Genomic DNA, 6099 nt, shown 5'->3' with positions numbered 1-6099 from the left:
ATACAACTAGTAAAATGCTCCAATCATGTGTTCCGGTAGATAATATTTCAGAATAAATCGGTAGGATAACTGGTCACCTTGAGTACCATTACCAATACTAGCAACAGTCAGTCCAGCTACAATCAGTAAGAAGGTTAGAGATTTAACCAATCAAATTACCATTGACAACAGCGACATAGGAGTCACTCAGAGTGCAACACGTGGAGGGGAATCTCCAGTGCACTCTTCCAATGGTTAACACACATGTCACTAATAAATAGCACCCTCCATTCAGGAGGAAAATTATTAGAAGTCATGAACCATGATCACACCACGTATGACTGGTCCAATACTTAAAGAGTACTTCCGTCGTGAGATTAGCTCCTCCGTGGATAACATAGCTATGAAATAGACTTCATACCTACCGCCACTACAATAGTGGAAGACACCGTGACTTTTAGAAAAACTACTACAGACTCCCTTGACACCAATTCTGACTGACCTCCAGGCATTGACCTGAAAATTACCTCATTCTGAACAAGTTGTAATCTGCCCGGATACTTGGTTTTCTTCCCTTGACATGCGCGCTTGTGTAAGCATAAGCGCACATGCACAACGGAACATCCAATTAGGATTTATGCTAGGACCACTTAAGGGCCAAAGCAATATACCAGCCTTAGTAAAGTTGAACATTTACTTCTAGACCTTTGACTCTACAGCACTCACCAGTTTTCTTCCCAGAAGTCCATAGGTCATACCTGTAGACTGCCCAAAACTAGTGCATTACAGCTGTAGACTTATCATATAGTTATCAACTTAGGATAGCGCCTAAGCAACACACCAAGTAGGAAAACCCTAGATATGGCATTAGAGACAATGCCATGATAATAATTTTGCCAGAACATTGGACGTATATAGAATACAGTCCAATTAGATGATTTTTTTTGTGTGAGAACTATATTTTGTATATTTTTGTTTTGATTATGCTTTCATTCCTTTTCGGTTCAGTTCCTTTGACACATAGGAAGTGATAGAGCCATAAACAAAGTCCCCATACAACCATCACTTAGTGCCACAACGCCGCTCATTGGGGAATGAATGTAATTATATATATTTCATGAGTGTGTGTGCGTTGTTAACATCTGCCTAAGTTACTGCCCAGATCTTCCAGTCTGGACGACGGGTCCAGAACGGCGACCCCAAATCCGGACACCCACTGCCTATCCTTGTGGCGGCATGCCCGCTGTCAGAGAGCCTACCAAGTTAAACCACCAGAGGGGGGGACCGCAACGGCGATCACCAACCAGGACATCCCCTGGCCCTTCCTGGGGTACTTTACAGCTTCCAGGGAACCTACCAAGGTACACCACTAGAGGAGACCGCAACGGCGATCACCAACCGGACATCAACTGCCCATCCTTGTGGTGGACGGCTCCGCTTTCAGAGAGCCTACCAAGTTCAACCACCAGAGAGGACTGCAACGATGATCTACCAATGGGACATCACGTGGTGATGGTTATGTTGATTTGTAACTTGCAGGATAAACAAGATCCAAACCACCGGGGGGGTATGTCATGACATTGGCCTCTTTTGGTACAGGGAGGACAGTTGACCCCCTCCCCTTTGTACCATTTCCCAACCTACCTTCCCCCCCACCCAGTCCCTGTGTGAAGGAGTGGTAAAATTCCAGGAGAGTCTCTGGCCACATGGCTCATAGAGAGACACAGGAAATTCTTCCAACTCACAGAATTGGGGAGCCAAGCGACATTTGTGTTCTGGAGAAGGTATGGAAGATTGGTGAAGAATCCAGCTACGAACTGGTCCGCTTGGTACAATTTTGTGATACTCAGAAGAGACAATATAGCCATATTACCATAAAACTGTTTATATAATAGCCTCAGCTTGAGACTTGCATCATAATGGTTGTATATAATGTATTAATAAGGATAAAGCTTTTATAATACATTGAGATGCTATGTACTGATGTTAATGTGATAGAATTGTATTTCTGTAACCAAGTCTAACTCAGTCATAGGCACGCCCCCAGGGACACATACAGGACCAGGCGTCATTTGACAAGCCTGTTCAAGGGTCACTATAAAACCCACCCTGATTTACATTTCTCCAGACCAGGCCTCCACTCCATGGCCAATAGGTTTTACCATCCAATTCCTCTACTGAAAGTGAACTACACCACGTGGTTAACTTTTACTATTGATACCGACAGAATAAGAACAAGTCTTTGATATTAATTATTAGTCTGCAGCTAAGTAAATTATATCATCGAACGCGAAGACCAACGAAACATCCATTCTATGACGACATTAATGAATGTCGCTTTGAAAGATCCATTCTAACCGAGAGAGAGAGAGAGAGAGACAAAACTCTCCACAGAACGACGCTCCAACAAGGATCTCGACGACACATGAGCGTAAATATATATTGATTGCAATTGTTCCCGAATGAGCGAGCCTTCAATTGTCAATTGTTAATATTAATGAACTCTGTGTACCTTCTCAGCTGACCGTTTATGACCCATTGTCTAACAGACCAGCCATGCCTGTTAGCCATTAGCGCACATTACTATACCAATCCTTTGTGACGATAATTACTGTTTGTATGTTTTCTGTTAATTACTTAGTGTAGTAAATAAATGATTTTAAGACAATTGATGTATGGATGATTTTAGTAAAGACTGGGTTCGTGCAGATACAACAATTTACGACGTTTGGAATGAGACTGGACTCGAGGTAAAATACACCATTTAAACCATAAGATAATCGGCCTATACTATAATAGAATATAATATTATAATACAGGAAAGTTATATTAGGAAAATTATAGCTTTGTAATCTGAATATTCTCCTTGGTGCCCCGATCTCCTAGTTAATTACAATTAAACGATTAATCAGTTTAATCGCGTGATAATAATTAGAGGGAGTTAATTGATAAACATGTCTTCAGTTTAATGGTACCCCAAAGACACGACAGTACATACGTGGCTACATGCAGCTCCTGCTTTGATTTCAAAACAACCGCATCAACTCACGACCCTTCATGCTGTAAACACAGTCCAGTTCAAACTAAATGGCACAGATCAATATATGGCATATATCTATTTGCATATAGGCCTACTGCAGCTCTGATTGGTTATGCCGCACCGGTCTGCGTTGAGTACGGGCTGAGTTGTGCATGTCAACGCAATAGAATCTTACTCTGATGCGTTCTGCCTACAACAAAGTATCTTGCATAGTTAGTTTTGCATACTAAGTCTTGCGTAGTTCATTTTATTTCGCTATGTTATATTGAAAGTGGCTATTGTGTTGATTCGATCAAAATTGCCACAGTAAAGGGAAAAGTTGATAGTGTTAAATAACAAGGAAAACTCTAGAAAGTTGAGTGAAGTTCAATCTCTGCCTCTCTCCGTGGGCTGATACTTCTGTGCTGCAGTCCTGGGGGAGCTGCGCGTCAGTCTCGGAGCTACTGCGTGCCCACGTGCAGTTTAGAGGGAACATTGGTGTCAACTGTAGGGGTGCCCATGTTGCTGGGGATTGGAAATGTCCGGTGCGAGGGAGGCAGGTTGAGATGTTCAGTCACATTGTGCAGCATTTGGTGGATGCCAGGTGCAGAGAGAGGCTCAGAGATATAGAATCAGTCATGATGTATCATATGCAAGGGCTGTAAGACAGATTGGTGGAACTACATTGCAGACTGATGGAGCTTCCATGGTTGGTCCCGTAGTAAGAGGACCTACTGTCAGACTGATGGAGCTTCCATGGTTGGTCCCGTAGTAAGAGGACCTACTGTCAGACTGATGGAGCTTCCATGGTTGGTCCTGTAGTAAGAGGACCTACTGTCAGACTGATGGAGCTTCCATGGTTGGTCCTGTAGTAAGAGGACCTACTGTCAGACTGATGGAGCTTCCATGGTTGGTCCTGTACTAAGTGGACCTAATGTCAAGGCTGGTGCTTCTGCTGGTCCCAACCTATTGCACATACAAAAGTGGGATTTGATGTTATTCCCTAAATACTACTCTCTCGCTTTATGTTTTAGCACAGCCCTATGTTCCCCTATAACTCTGTTTAAATATCCATAATTGTAATATATGTACGAGGGATCTTAGACCAACACTTACAAACCCTCCAGTGTATGAGTTTCATAGTATTTACTGGAACAGAAGCAGGCACACCCGGTGGCTCTCCAGGAACAGGGTTGGTGGCCAATGCCCTACATACCATGACAGGTCAGGAAAGCCTGATCCCTAGTATGGGCAGACCTACTATATTTAATAGCACAAATAGAGTATCTTGTTATTGTGGTGTTGATCTGGGCCTGAACTCAGAGCCCAGGGTCTTGGTTCATTGGCACAAATCCCTGAAAACCCCAATAAACACCTAGTAGATCTTATTGTGTAGATCTGGAAGTATTGGATAGGTGTAAACAATATGCTTGTAGCTCCATCTGGAACTCTGATAGGCCAGGTGGGATTAAGGAAATGTCCTGTTGTGTTGTTTTTTGTATTTGAAATTGGTATTGGTACACACTGTTGTTGGGTTACTAGCTACAGTAGCTAGGTCTCAAAACGAGCTTGCTGGAGCTCTGATCTTTACTCTGCAAGACACTACTTATCTCTGCAATATAGATACAGACAATTAGCTAGGTATACATGCAGGTAAATATAATACATATAACTATTTGCCTTGTTAACACATTAAATATGCACTATCTATCTCTATATATATCTATATATATCTATACATCTATCTATCCCCATTTCTGATGATCCATTGATGTCATCCATGATGTCTTACTAATACAATGTGTTACTATTTTATTTTATATCTATTTGTTAATTTTCTTATTTTTTAACTGCATTGTTGGGAAGGGTTGGTAAGTAAGCATTTCATGGTAAAGTATACGGTTGTTGTATAAGGCGCGTGTGACAAATACAATTTGATTTGATTTGACGGCCGTGTCGCAAGATAAATGCAAAAACTTAAGAAAAATCGTTAGAGCCAATGAGAGTAGAGGTACTGAGTTCGGTTTCACAAACACTTGTCCATATATGGTATTGCTTTGGCAGCCATATTGGATTTTCTATCGAGTGATGTCCCTGCAACCTGGAAACGTTATACCTCCTATCCGGGGTTGCCATGTCCGCAGTTTTCTTGTAGTCTACTTGGGAAACGATGTCGGGTGAAAATGAATTGGTTGCGGGTTTTTGGGCTACTTCGTAATTGCACCGCAGCCGCCATAGCATTTTACTTTAAAATATTTATTTCACTGTGACCTGCTGCTGACTATTAGGCAGTGAGGCAGTCTGTTGCTGAGCGAGTGAGTGGTGGGGAGTGGGAGGGCCAGAGGCCGATGTGTGTGTGGTTTGAGACTGAGCGCTGCAGCAGGCAGCTGAGTAACGTGAGCGATGCCTTGATAGCATCATCTGGATATGTGTGCAACAAAAGTTAAACATTCACCTTCTGCTACCATTTCTGTCAAACCGTTTACGCATACAGTTTCACTCACTCGTTCGATACGTTCAATGTATGCACCACACATAACGCACTACAACTGCCTCTGCAACGCAATGCTGCAAGGGAAACAAAGCGTTCCATTGGAAACGAATTGTACTTCTGGTGTACCAAAATGCAATTTCACTGTCGGTGTGATGGAGGCGTGAGAGGAGACAGAACGACACGCACGAAAACCATATAAAGCAAAGGGTTATAAGCATGCTCAGTTCATGGATCTCGAGCAGGACATTTTAAATAGAGGTTATGGAACTCCCTCGCGTGCTTCTGTTACGGAAAAGTCCACAATGAAACTGACATTAAATGTGGAGAATGATACATATGTTGGCCATTAAGTAGCCTATTAATTTGTATGCCTATGTAAGCTACTGTAGCCTACCATTTCATACAATAAACACTTCCGTTTATTGTTCTTGTAGTCTTGTGTTATTATGCAATTATTAATGACCATGTTTAGTTAATGAAATGGGAAGTTATCAATTGTGATCATGGTCACAGTTCTATCTATCAGCTGTTGCTAGAAGCATTAGATTGAAGGTAATAGTCAGTCAGATTAGGCTACAGGTAAATATATAAATTATTAATATATGAA

This window comes from Salmo salar, chromosome ssa16 (assembly GCF_905237065.1).
Source record: "Salmo salar chromosome ssa16, Ssal_v3.1, whole genome shotgun sequence".
In the NCBI taxonomy this organism is placed as follows: domain Eukaryota; kingdom Metazoa; phylum Chordata; class Actinopteri; order Salmoniformes; family Salmonidae; genus Salmo; species Salmo salar.
Note: the sequence above shows the minus strand (reverse complement) of the source record.